Source organism: Capricornis sumatraensis, chromosome 19 (assembly GCF_032405125.1).
Source record: "Capricornis sumatraensis isolate serow.1 chromosome 19, serow.2, whole genome shotgun sequence".
NCBI classification, from domain to species: Eukaryota; Metazoa; Chordata; class Mammalia; order Artiodactyla; family Bovidae; genus Capricornis; species Capricornis sumatraensis.
In genome coordinates this window covers 25,436,597-25,450,373 of record NC_091087.1, presented here as the reverse complement: position 1 = coordinate 25,450,373, position 13,777 = coordinate 25,436,597, and the positions used below count along the sequence as shown (strand labels likewise).

Here is a 13,777-nt window from a genome sequence, read left to right as displayed (position 1 = left end):
CGCTGGAACACCCCGCCCGCCGACACACTGATCCTTCCTCATCTTTCCCGTATCAGTCGATGGCACCACCTTCACAGATGCTCTTCACAGAATACTCCTGAACCCACCCACTCTTCCTCTCTAGAGCCACGCGGTCCAGATGCATCCATCCCCTCACCCAGAGCCCTGCCATAAGCCTCTATTTTCATTCTTTTCTTCAGCGTCTGCTTTGGAGTAATTGCAATGCAAATGAAAACCCAGTGGAGTAACTTCAAATGAAGGTGTCTTGAAAGCTTCTGTTTGCTCCCTCAGTATGAAACACAAATTCCAAAAGATCAAGCCGAAGCCCTGCGAGCTCAGACCCCTTTCTACCTCTCCTGCCTCCTCCCCTCCCTCCCTCCAGCCACTGAGAACTTCTCCCAGTTCCTCTGGGCCATCTCAGGACCCTTCGCCTGACGTATCTACACACCCCTCAACCCTGAACTGAGACCAGAGCTCAGTCTGGCACATGGTAGAACCATGTTCAGTCAATGCCACTCTAAGCCTTAGAGATTCCTGCACCCAGACTTGGTAAGGTCAATGCATAGATGCATTTGTGAATGAAAAATGAGTCAGTAGTCAACCTAAAAAAGAAATGGAAATTCTATTGGAGCCAACTTGAGGATTCTAACTGGGGAGACAGTCTCTCAGGAAGCTCTGAAAACCATACTAAGGAAGTGGGGAAGACAGTGTATGACTTGGGGGACATGCCACCAGTACACAGCTTGGTTGAAGGTTACTTCACCCATGAGGAAGAGATATCTTGGTTAACGTTCCTGGTGCTTTCTGAGTATGGGAAGATGCAAGGAACTGGGTTCATTGAAAGTCTCCTTAAATTGTCCAAGTATCTGAGGGTCGGTTCTGCCAGTTTTCCCAGAGCACAAACCACCTGATCCTGACCTTTCCCATGACTTCCGTTCAGGGTGGGCTGTAGGTCAGGGACTGCAGTGGCTAGTGACTTGGTGCTGGTAGAACTGTGCGGCGGGCAACGTTTTTGATCACACAGTCCCCTCCATTTCCATCTTAATTTCAACCAAGATTTGGGGGGAATTTTGCCCATGCTGTCCCCGGGCTTTAGGAGTGCTCATTCCCGGGCTGGACAAGGATAGCTGACACACCAGTCAGGGTGCAAGTGCTCATCTGGTCTTGGTGACAGTAGCCAAAATCCTCAGGATCACGTGTCCTGCTAGTCTTGTCAGCTCCAAAAAATATCTCCCTCTTCTTGTTTCTTCTCACATCTAGAGTCACACTGCTGCAATATAATCTGATAGAATTGTATATGAGGTCAAGTGTTTCAAGTCACCTGGTCATCATCATTTTTGTCTAGGCTCAGTGTTACATTTGTTAATGCAAGAAACAATACTCTTGTAAAATGGCAGAATAGGAGCAATATATTAATAGCTACTGACATTAATAAGGTCATAAGCAGGTGGTGTTATAAAAGTTACATGGCTGGTGTAGAAGAACCGAACTGGTCCTGATGGTTCAGGCATCTCCGCTCTTAGGAGGGCTGGTTAACACACACTGCAGATGTGCACTAGAGAGGAGGGAGGAGGCCCAGATGGGCAGAGAAAATTTTATGTTGATATGCTTGTTGTCTTGCCTTAAAATATGAGTTTTATTACATTGTTCCCTAAGATTCACCTCCTGGGAACGCTCCCCATCCACCCCACCCGCGCCCGGGTGAAGAACTCATCCTTCATCCCAGTAAGGAGCGAGGGGCAGCAGCGAGGGGCCTTCCCCTCACCTCCACCTCAGCTCTGCTGGCCTGGGGCCCCTCTGGGCCTGGTGATGCCAGGACGCTGGGCTCTGAGGCTGATGGCTGAGAGCAGGAGACCAACAAGGATTGTGGTGTCTTCCTGGCCATCAGTTATTGTAAAGGTTCCTGGTCTCAATGCGTGTGTGAGCACAGACATACAGGTACATACACAGGCAAACACACACACTGGGCCTGCACGCAGGCATGCACCGTTATGTACAGTTACTCGGGGTCTGGTCCTTCAAGAGGTAAGCGAACAGAAAGGCTAGTGTTGGGGGCACAGCTGCTAGTTGTCTTGGGCTGGACTGTGCCCCTAGGTTCTCAGGAAAGGTGGGAGTAGGGAGACATTGGGAAGGGCTCCCAGAGATGGGGGTTTGGGTGAGAATAAACATCTGCTCAGTTTTTCTGAGTTCTAAGAAAATTTGGGGCAATTAGGGTATGTTGATCTGTGCTTTTTTCTTTTATATTTGTGTTGAGATTTAAAAAAGAACATTATAGATTTGGGAGAAAGGACAGGCTTCTCTCATCAAACAGCAAGGTTTGATGTTATCCAGAAATTCCAGAGAATTAAAAAATACATGTATATTTACATTTATTTAGATCATATGACAGGTGGGTCTCAGAGAAGCAGGAAGCAACAACAGAAAGCAGCTGGCACATAGAAACACACGTGTGTACAGCACACACTCAAGAAATGCAGGTTCTTCAACAGTAGCAGCAGCAATACTCATCCACCCAACACCACCCCCGAGACAAACATTTGGAAAGAAACTTTCCATACAAAATATAGTCTCCCCATAATTTTTGCCCTTGAGACAATAAAAAGGAAAAGACAACATCCCAGACTAACATCAGCCTTAAGGTTAGCAGGGCCATGCTCTTCTCCCTGCAGAGGCAGAATGAGCTGTTTTGTCACTGAGGCAGGAGGGCTGCATCGCTGCCCCTCAACAGCACTGCAGACAAGTGTCTTCAAGTCTCTGTGCTTCTTCACCAGCTCTTATTTTGATTCCCCAGAGAGTAGCTGGGATGGACAGTATCTACCCCTGGCTTCCTCTAAGATGACCTCTAGGCAGCAGGTGTTTAGTGCATCTGCAAAAATTCTGGAGCCAATCTCAGATGGGGCTGGAGCGCCCGACCTGGAGCACCACGTTGGGCCCAGGGACCAGGGTCTCTGCTTCAAGACTCCTGCAACTGAAAATTACAGACCTCCAGAGATTTTAGTTGATGTTAAAGGGCAGGTGCCCTGTACACTCCCCTCCCATGGGAGATGGGGGGCCGAATCACACAGAGGGCTGTGTGCTGTGGAGTCAGCACCTTAGGAGGTGGGAGGGGGTGGTGGGCAGAGAAGGGAGGAGGATCAGAAGAAGGAAGATGGGGAGAGGTGGTCAGGACACATGCTGTTGCGATTGTTCCGTCACTAAGTGATGTCTGACTCTGTGACCCCATGCAGCACACCAGGCTTCTCTGTCCTTCACTGTCTCCTGAGGTTTGCTCAGACTCATGTCCATTGAGTCGATGATGCCATCCAACCATCTCTTCCTCTGCCGTGCCCTTCTCTTCTTGCTCTCAATCTTTCCCATCATCAGAGTCTTTTCCAACAAGTCAGCTCTTCACATCAAGTGGCTAAAGTACTGGCGCTTCAGCATCAGTCCTTCCAATGAATATCTAGGGTTTTTTTCCTTTAAGTGATGAGGGAAAAAAAAAAAAAAAAAGGATGACCAGAAGAGGGGGAAAAAGCAGAAAATATAGGAAAGATGAGAGAGGAAAGAGAAGGCAGCTAACAAGGTAAACAGAGAGACAGAGCAGAAGAAGGGAAGGGAATGAAAGGTGATGGAGATGAATGGGGAAGGGTGTGAGAGAGTAGAGAGGGAACCAGGAAGAGAACATCAGAGCTCAGTGAAGAACCTGCAGATGAGAAGAGAAATTGGGAGCCCCGGGGCCCATCCTTGGTCCCTACAAAGCCTCCGAGGCCACGTACAGCCACGTGGCCACGTACGAGCCTTGGTCAGCCAAGAAAATCAGCAGGCTAGTGGTTGTCCAACACTCTTCCCAGACGCACACAGAGCAGGTGGGTTTTTTTTTTCCCCTCTTTTTTATCACGGCAGCTCACATCACTGGACCACAGAGGCAGCCCACCCAACTTCTCATGAAAGGGGCAGAGCGACCAGAGATCGGAGCGCTGGTATAGAGGAGGATGGAGACACGGTCTGCTTTTACAGTAAAGGACAGTACACAGGTGTCCGTGTTTCACTGTCATCTTCGAGCAACAGGGTGGACATCATCCCCAGGGAGAAGCAGACGGAGCACAGGATCGTTTGTCTCACTATGGCAGACGTGTACTGGAAATGGCTGTGGCAGATGATAATGGTGCTGAAAATTAAAGCCAAAATGACATAAGCAGGAAGACCTACAGGCTCCCAAGCACGCCCAGACCAGCAGGACAAAGCAGGGTGTGTCGCCAGCCAGGGCGCAGGTCCAGGCCTGATGCAGGAGAAGGCAGTGGCGGCGATGGCCTGGTTCCGGGTGTGGCTCTGAGGCAAGAACCGAACATAGTTGGTGGTGAAAATGATGGAGGCAAAGAGCCAGAACAGGGTGAAACAGAAGGCACAGTGGTAGAGAAGGTCACAGCAGGACAAGGGGAAGTGGGATTGGCGCCCACACAGCTCCACCATGAAGACGGTGAGGGTCCCACCGGAGCAGAAGCACCGCAGGAACACAGACCAGTTACCTGCGCACTCACTCCAGTGTCCATGCAGCAAGGAGGGCAGGCAGGCGGAGAGCAGCTGCCCCAGGTGCAGGAGGAAGCCCAGGGCCCCGGAGCCCAGGCCTGAGGACGTTCCCATGGCGATGGTGACGGTCACGCAGGTCACCCGCTGGTGTTGTAACCTTGCTGGTTTTAAAACCAAAGGCTTGTGAATAATTAAAAAACAGCTCCAGGTTTGGACAGACTGGTTCAGTTTCACTCTGCCTGTTGAGTTCTCCTTCTGTCTTTGTTTTTCCAGAAAGATACGACCACCAATCGTAACAATGTAAGGACCGCACTCACGGTCTCACTCCTGTAAGAGGGTTTCTGGTTCCTGGTTACTGTCAAGTCTTCAAAAAAAAAGAAGTGCATCACACCCACAGTGTGCAACCTGCAGCCATTTCTTGCTCCCCTCCGTGTAAGTTCCCCTGGCTGAGCCTTGCCATGTTGGGAGTTGATTCTTCTGAGTAGTAAAAAACCTTCTCCCCTGGTGGCCGGCTTCCTTAAAATAAAGCTACTTTTCTTCTACCCAATACTTGTCTCTGTGTATTGGCTTCTTTTTTTTTTAATGTGAATTTATTTATTTTAATTGGAGGCTAATTACTTTACAATATTGTACTGGTTTTGCCATACACTGACATGGGGCAGATTCATGTCAATGTATTGGCTTCTTAAGCAACGCACAGTCGAGACTAGCTGGGGGGCAAGGCTGTGCATCCAGGCAGGAGTCAGGTCCCCGAGGCTCAGCCCCTCCACCTCCTTCTGGGGCGAGGAGGAGGGTGAGGCTGAAAAGGCTGGGGAGGATCTATAGGTATCTTCAAGCAGAAGCAGAACTTGCTGGTTTCAGGAACTTGCCTGTCCCTCCCCACTCCTCGCTCGCAGCCTGCTTTCGCTTTCTGTGGAGAGATGGAAAGTGGCCTCTGAAGGAGCAGCCGCTCTCTTGACCGAGTGAGTAGAGGGCTGTGCACCTGGGGATCCCCCCAGTCTCACCCATTTGGGAATAATCTTTGCCCTTTGGGACTTTGGGGTCAACTTGGACACTGCAGGAGTGGGACGTGGCTTGCTTGGGATTCTGTACGAGTCTTTCCCTGAGGCAGAATTGCTTTGTTTGAATTCCGTTCTGGGGGAGCAAGTGAAGTGCCTTCCAGAACTTCACAGGGAGGCATCTTGGCAGGTTGGCAAAACTAGACTATGACCCTGTAACCAAGAAAAAAGTGTTTTTTTAAAAATATAAGCCAGGCTGCCCATGTATGTTTTCAATTCTGAAGAATGGTGGCCCCTGAATGTGTCTCTCAATTCCTCCGCTATTTTGCAGTTAGGACTGACTTGACCATGATCTGGTAAATGGGAGGAAATTCCATGTGCCGGCCTCCTTGTTTCTTATACTAAGGATTCTTCCAACAAGGGTCCTAAATTAACAAGAGGCTGGGGCTGCCCCGGGGTCTTTCCCCGCACCCCTCCCCCAACCTGTCCCTGGAAGGAGGAGGAGTTCTAGTTGGGGGCAGGGCAGAGCCTGAGTGTCCCCCAGCAGGAGGAAGAAAGGGGATCTGAAGTAGTCTCTCCCTTGAAGACCCCAAAGGCACTGAGTTTGCCTGCAGTGTGTCTCCTATCAGGGAGAGCCAGGGAGGGGATGGATTCTCACTAAGACGATGCCATGAAGGAGGTTTGAGGACAGCCAATAGGCTATTATTGTTCTTATACTCTGTTTTCCACCTCACATCTGCTAAACCGCTCACCTGCCAGCCTTTACATGGAGATGATCCACAAAAATAGAGAAAATGTTCATTAGGATTTTTTTCAAGCTGTCACCCAACATGGGCTGATGATTTTGGGCGGTGATTTTGGGGTGAGAGAGGAGACCTGATGAGGGGTCATTCATCCCTCCACACCCTCCCTGGGATGTCCTGAAAGATTCCACATCAGCATCAGACACAGCATCCTTGTTCATTTCCAATCCCTTCGTCCCTGGCTTGGAAGCTGCTCTCCAGTTTCCCAGGCCAGGATAATCCTCACTCAGGTAGGACTCCTAGATCTTTCCAGACTCCCACCTGGATGGCCGCTTTGGAGCTTAAGAGACAGACATGATGTTAATTTATTCTGGGGTTCCCCCATGACACTATACCTTGGAGTCATGCAGGGTTGGGGTCTCCCTTCCCAAACGGGAAGAGTCACATGCTAAGGCAAATTGAGGGAGGGGACTCACAACAGTCCCTACTTTCCGTGTCACCCTGTCCCCACGGCCTTGCTCTCACCCCATGGCTCCTCTCTGTTCACCCCGGAGCTGCCCTCGGTCCAGGTGAGGCTGTGTCCCCTCAGATGGCAGCTCCTTCTAGTGACACCGCAGGGAGGACAGGCCAGAACACTGTGTCTTCAGGTGCTGTAGAAGGAGGCTGTGGCCCTGAAGGTGGGTCCTGGGTCCCAGAGCCCTGAGCTTTGGTGCTGGGCTCCCACCCGTGGGCCTGGTTGACCTGCTGGGCTATAGAACATAGTGCTCAACCCATGGCTTTCTATTTTTATCAGGGATTTTCACTCCTACCCTTTCAAACTAGGGAAGATGCTTGACTCCTGGAGCCTTGGTTTTCCCATCTGTAAAATGGGGTTAGCAGGACAATCCACAGTCCCTTCTCTGAAACCCTTGGGGTCAGATAGCTACAGACTCAGAATTTTTTAGCATCAGTCATGTAACTTGATGCATCTTCTCTACTGGACCTAACACCCTACTGGTGTCTAATGCACCTTTTAAGCAAAGGCATTAGTGTTTCTGTAACTGCGCTTTTGAACATTCACACTGAGTAAAATAAACAAAGACCGTAAATTGTCTCATGTCTGTTTAGGTGAAACTTTGTTACCAAACAGCTTTTTAAAAAATCTTTTTCAATTTTGAGTATAATGAAGATTTGTGGTTGTAGGAAACGACCAGAGTACCCTTGTCTCTGTAGATAACGGCACAAAGCGTGAAAAAATGTTCATGGCTTTGTGGCCAGACCCAACCCATGTGTGAGATAAGAGAAATCTCCTGAGAAGGCCAAGGCTGGTGGGCGGGGAGAGTAACCGTAGAGCAGCTGTGCTGTTCCCAGGTGTCTGAGTCACTGGTTCACACTCCGTGGATCCTGAGCCTCAGTCCTCACAGGGCCCTGAGCCTCTTCTCGGCATCTAACTCAATCCACCTCTGCAGCTGGATCATTCTCTGGGTGGTCCCAGTGAAGATCACTACCTTACCAGTGTCCGTGAGCTGCCTGACCGGCATAACACCATTCCACCAGGCTGACATCCCCAGACCTTGGACCCCACGTTCCACTTCCTCCGCCTGCTGCACCTGTTCTCCACCAGTGTGGCCTTCTCGCTGGGGACCAGCATGGGCACTGGGAAGCGGGGGCCATGGGTAACTGGCCCGTGGCCACCTGGTGCTTTTGTCTGGCCCTGCCTCTCATCATCTCCATGGTTGAGTTACGTAAGCTCCGGTCCCGGCTTGCTGTCTCTGGTACCACCTCCCCGACACCTACACCTGCTACGCCGCCCTCCTCCGCCTCTCAGCCTGCACCGTCTACTCCATCGCCTGTGCCCAGTTCCTGCCTTGTGTCCCTTATCAGGACCGGCTGTCGCTGCTGCTGCTTTTCCTGTCTTGCATCCCTGCTGTATATCACAGATGTGGCCTGGACGTGGGCCCGCTATGTGTTCAAGATTCCCAGCTCCATTCACACTGTGCCAGGCCTGCGGAAGGTGCTGGAGACCTTCGTGGCCTGTATCATCTTCGCCTTCCTCAGCAACACCTCCCTGTACCTGCACCAGCCGGCCCTGGAGTGGCCGTTACTCCATCTGCTTCATATCAGCAGCCGTGGCCACGCTGCTGAAGCTGGATGATGGGAGGACATCTACTCACCCCCTCCCCACCTTCCAGGCTGTGGTGACCCTGCTCTGTCCTTTTCTACATTAGCATCTCATCCTCTGGCTGCTCTGTCAGTTCAGTGAGGAGTCTGACGGGCGTGCTCATTGGTCCAGAGACGAGGACGGCACTGATGGCCTCCCCTACAGTCTGCATGCGCTCCTGAGACCAGCGCCTGGCTGTGGCCATCCTGACAGCCGTCAGCCTGCTGGGTTACGTGGCTGAGCTGCTGTACTGGGCCCGCCAGCTTTCTGTAGGGACTGAGGATATCTCCAGGGCTCCAGACTCTGTTTGGTCCCATTCCGTATCTTCACAGAGTTTGGATTCCTCTGGTGCCCTCTTCCTGGCTCCCGCTCTCCCTCCTCACATCCTTCCCCTTTCATCTCACTCTCCTTTCTGTTTCCTTCCCTCCTTCTGCTCTGTCTCCTTCCTGGTTTCTTTGGTTGCCCATATTCTGTTTTGTCTCTTTCTCATCTTTTCTACATTTTCTGCTTTTTGCCCCTTTTCTGGTCGTCCTTGGTTTCTCATCTCCTGTGTCCTGACCACCTCTCCCCATTTTCCTTCTTCTGATCCATCAGGACCTGGGACTCCTTCCTCCTCTGCCCACCGCCCCCTCCCACCTCCTGAGGTGCTGACTCCACAGCACACAGCCCTCTGTGCAGCTGTTCACACCCTGGGCCTCTGGAGGTGCCTCATTGCCAAAGTGTGTCTGTCTCCTGGTGGTGCCATGGTTGTATATGCATTTGGGGCTGGGCGTGGGTAGCTAGTCATTGGGCTCCATTTCTCCTAGTGGAGGGGGATATATAGGCTACATCCCCATTACGTTAAAAAAATTCTCTTGAGGTCAATAATTTCCAGTGGGCAAGAGTCTTGAAGCAGAGAACCTGGATCCCTGGGCCCCACCTGGTGCTAAGCCCCACGTGAGATTGGCTCCAGGATTTTTGCAGGCTCACTGAACACCCACTGCATAGATGGCATCTTAGAGGAAGTCAGGGGTGAATGCCTTCAATCCAAACTACTGTCTGGGGAATTTAAAAAAAGGAGCTGAGAGAACTGTATGGTCGTGAAGACACCTGTCTGCAGTGCTTGTGAGGGGCAGCGATGTGGCCTGCTGCCTCAGTGATAAAACAGCATTTGATCACTGCAGGGACAGGGCATGGCCACTACCAGCCTCACAGTGATGTTAGCCTCAGTGTTTTGTTTATTTTTTTATCTTTACTGTCTTCTGTTCAGGAGAGCAAAAATTACTGAGTGACCCTGTTTTGGGGTCTCTTTGATTAAAGACATTTTTTACATCGGTTTCTTTTTGTAAGGTGTTTTTCTATTGTGGTAAAATTCACATAACATAAAACGTGTGACTTTGACCATATTTAACTGTACAGTCCAGTGGCACCAAGTGCACTCACTGTGCCACCCTCACGATCATCTCTCTCCCAAATTTTTCACCTGCTTAAACTGAAACTCTCCCCCTTAAGCACTAACTCCCATCCGCCTCCTGCTCCTGCCATCTACCAGTACACTTTCTGACTCTAGGAATTTGACTCTTCCAGGTACCAAGTATGAGTGGAATAAAACAGTATTTGTCCGCACCTATTGCACACTGGAAGGCATTTTTAAAGTTAATACATGTGAGTGACTTTGTTTTTAAAGAGGAAGTTTCTTTTCAAATTTTCTTGTGCAGGTGTTCGGAGATGGGATAGGGGTTGCTGGTCTCACTGTCCGAGGAACTGCATTGCTTGAGTGTGAGAGGACACACTCATGTATTTGTGTTTCTGTGTGCCATTGCTTTCTGTAGCTGCCTCTTGATTCTCTGGGACTCACACACAATGTAATGTAATCAATTTATATAATTTAAAAAAAAATTTGTGGGGCTTCTGGTTCCTATTAGTCCCTGCTGTCAATCATAGAGAAGATGGTTCAACATTCTCCACATTGATAATGTCCTTTTCAATCTCAGTTCAAAGATGAAAGAAAAGAAACAACAAACAAAAACCCAAAACAAAGTCCACATATTCTAATTGCCCCAATTTGACTAGCACTCAGGAGAGTCCTCGTCAATTTCCACCCTCACCCAAACCTAGGTTTCTGGGAGCCCCTTCCACTGACCCCAATCACACCTGAACCAGAGCGGCCCAGCCTATGATGCAAGATGTTGGGCCCCACCCCAATGCCGGCCTCACAGGATGCTGCAGCCTGCTGCACAGAATGCACAGGCCAGGACAGCACCTGGCTGCCTCTCTAGAAAGGTGTGCACTTGTCTGCAAGCTCAGTGCACGTGTGTGTCCATGTGCACATGCCCACTGCTCCCCTGCACTGAGACCAGCTGCTCTTCACAGTGACTGGTGCCTGTGAAGGCCCCACAAGTCTCCCGGTCTCAACCACAAAGCTACAGAGTCCAGCATCCTGGTGTCACCAGGGCCAGAGGAGCCGGAGAAGCAGAGCTGTTGGGGAGGGAAGACCGCCCTCTGCTGCCCCTCTGCTGCCCCCTCACTCCTGTACTGGTGTGAAGCCTGTGATCTTCACCCAGGGGCAGGTGGGATGGAGGGGGAGGGCTCTCAGGAGGTGGTCCTCCTGGAAGGAAGATCTTAAGAAACAATGAAATAAAATTCCTATTTTAAGACAAGACAAGAAAATTTAAATGCTGTTTGTCTGTGTGTTTCAGCCTCTTCCCTCTCCTCTAGTGTGCATATTTCATCTGCACTGTGCTTTAACCAGACCTCTTCAAGGGAAGAAACACCCATTTCTCCACAAGGGTGACATTTTCTAGAGGAAGCCCTGTGACACCTTGAAGATAGCACTGCTCTCTCACTTAGGACCTGATTCATGTCTCCAGTTGTATTACATGTGCTCTGCCTATTTTAAAGATTCCTAGCTTGCTTCTTGTAGTAACAGATCTGTGATTAAGTCTGTGATGAAAAATAATGGTGACTAGGCCTCTTGAAATGACTCATATAATATACAGTTTATAAGATCCAGGATTGTAATACAGTGACTGTTCCCACATGGCTCAGTGGCAGAGAACCTTCCTGCCAATGCAGGAGGCTCAGGTTTGATCCCCGGGTCTAGAAGATGCCCTGGGGAAGGAAATGGCAACCCACTCCAGTGTTCTTGCCTGGGAAACCCCATGGACAGAGGAGGCTGGCAGGCTACAATCCACTGGGTTGCAAAGAGTCCAAGACGCCTTATCAATTAAAAATCAGCACCTACAGATTTTGGAAGAAGCAACAGGAGGGAACCTTTCCTTGGGGCTCTGGTCCAGACCACTTTTTCCTCCTCATCAAGTCCAATGACTTAAAGATTCCACTCATCAGTAAACATTCTTGTTCATCAACTGAGTGTGCGCCAGGCCCCATTCTAGACACTGGACAGAGAGCAGAGAACAGAACCAAGAGTTCTGCCCTCAGGGAGCTTACTTCTAGTACAGGAGACGTGCACATCAATATATAACATCAAGTCAGTGGGTGATTAATGCCACGATAAAGGGAACACAGGTAAGAAGAGTTACTGGGGTGTCTATGGTGAGGGAAGGGGCAAGGTTGCTATTTCAGGTGGGTGGAGGTCAGGCTGCTCCATGGATACGACATTTAAGAAGATACTCAAGGAAGCGAATAGCCTGTGTGATGACAACTCCCCAATTCCTGTCTCTGCAGTTGATCTCTTTTGGGACTCAGGTCACACCTTACTGCCTCCTGATCTCTCCCTCTGGATGTCTCAGGACACGTCACACTCAACATGTCCAGTCCCACCTCTCAAACCCCCTCAGCCCCCAACACACACTGATCCTTCCTCATCTTTCCCATCTTAGTCAGCGACACCACCTTCCCAGGTGCTCTTCACAAGCTGCTTGTGAATCCGTCTACCCTTCTTCATCTCTAGACTATGTGGTCCAGATCCATCCACCGCCTCACCTGCTCTCCTGCCATAGGCTTCTAGATGCTTTCTGTGGTTCCATGAGTTCAGTTCAGTTGCTCAGTCATGTCTGCCTCTTTGTGACCCCATGGACTGCAGCATGCCAGGCTTCCTTGTCCATCACCAACTCCTGGAGCTTGCTCAAACTCATGTCTATCATGTCGGTGATGCCTTCCAACCAGCTTATCCTCTGCCGTCCCCTTCTCCTCCTGCCTTCAATCTTTCCCAGCATCAGGGTGTTTCCCAATGAGTCAGTTCTTCGCATCAGGTGGCCAAAGTATTAGAGCTTCAACTTCAGCATCAGTCTTTTCAATGAATACACAGGACTGATTTCCTTTAGAATTGACTGGTTTGATCTTGCAGTCCAAGGGACTTTCAAGAGTCTTCTCCAAGACCACAATTCAAAAGCATCAATTCTTCAGAGCCCAGCTTTCTTTATAGTCCAACTCTCACATCCATACATGACTCCCAAAAAAACCATAGCTTTGACTAGACTGACGTTTGTCAGCAAAGTAATGTCTCTGCTTTTTAATATGCTGTCTCCCTTGGTCATTTCCATCTTTTCCCTCAAAGACTGGTTTAGAGTCAAGTCAAAGTCAAACACTTTGAAGGTTTCTGTTTGCTCCCTTAGGATGGAACACAGATTCCAAAACGTCACCTCCAAAGCCCTGCACGTTCAGACCCCTTTCTACCTCTCCAGCCTCCTCACCTCCCTCCCTCCAGCCAGTGACAACTGCTCCCAATTCCTCTTGGTCATCTCAGAGCCTTTCTCCTTACCTGTCTACACACCACCCCCCAACCCTGAACATGGTAGTCCTGTGTCAGTCAATGCCACTCTAAGCCTCAGTTTGCTCATCCAGAAAGTGGAGATATAAGCTCCTGCTTTTAGTCATAAAGGCTGTTAACTGCACCCTGAAGGGAACATCTCAGCCACTTAGCAGGGAACAACTGTACTAGAAGGACGCTGAGTAGCTTGGATAATCATTAGGGAGGGACCAGATTGACTACAGGCTGAGAGCAGGAGGAGGGGTGCTGGGCAGCCAGGTCACAGCCAAGGGCAGCTGGTCTAGGCACCGTGCCCATTGGAGGCACACACTGGATGCTGCTGCAGGCCCCGCAGAAGGAATGCTGATCTGTCTTTGTGTCTGTGTATCAGCAGTTCTTGTGTGTCCAGGCCCTACTTATGGGGCAGGTCCAAGATTTATCTAGCCTTTTCTTTCTTAGTGAGGGTCAGGCCCGATCTCTCCCCAGGTCGCACACATGATGGGATTGTCCTCAAACGTGGCGATGAGTTCACGGCCTCAGTGGTTTCCCTCCATGGAGATGTCCGTCACACAAGACCAAGGATTGTTAGGATTAAATAGAACAAAACATGACTCAGTCATTGTCAAAAATTTACTCAAAGGGCTAAAGGGATGGAATGTATCCCAGACGGTAGATCCAGGCTACAGTCTGAGCTGCTAGC

General features: G+C 50.0%; 1 pseudogene; it reads left to right on the top strand.

The window, feature by feature from the left end:
- Positions 1 to 4,618: 4,618 nt before the first annotated feature.
- Positions 4,619 to 13,187, top strand: LOC138095468 (myeloid-associated differentiation marker-like; annotated as a pseudogene).
- Positions 13,188 to 13,777: the final 590 nt, after the last annotated feature.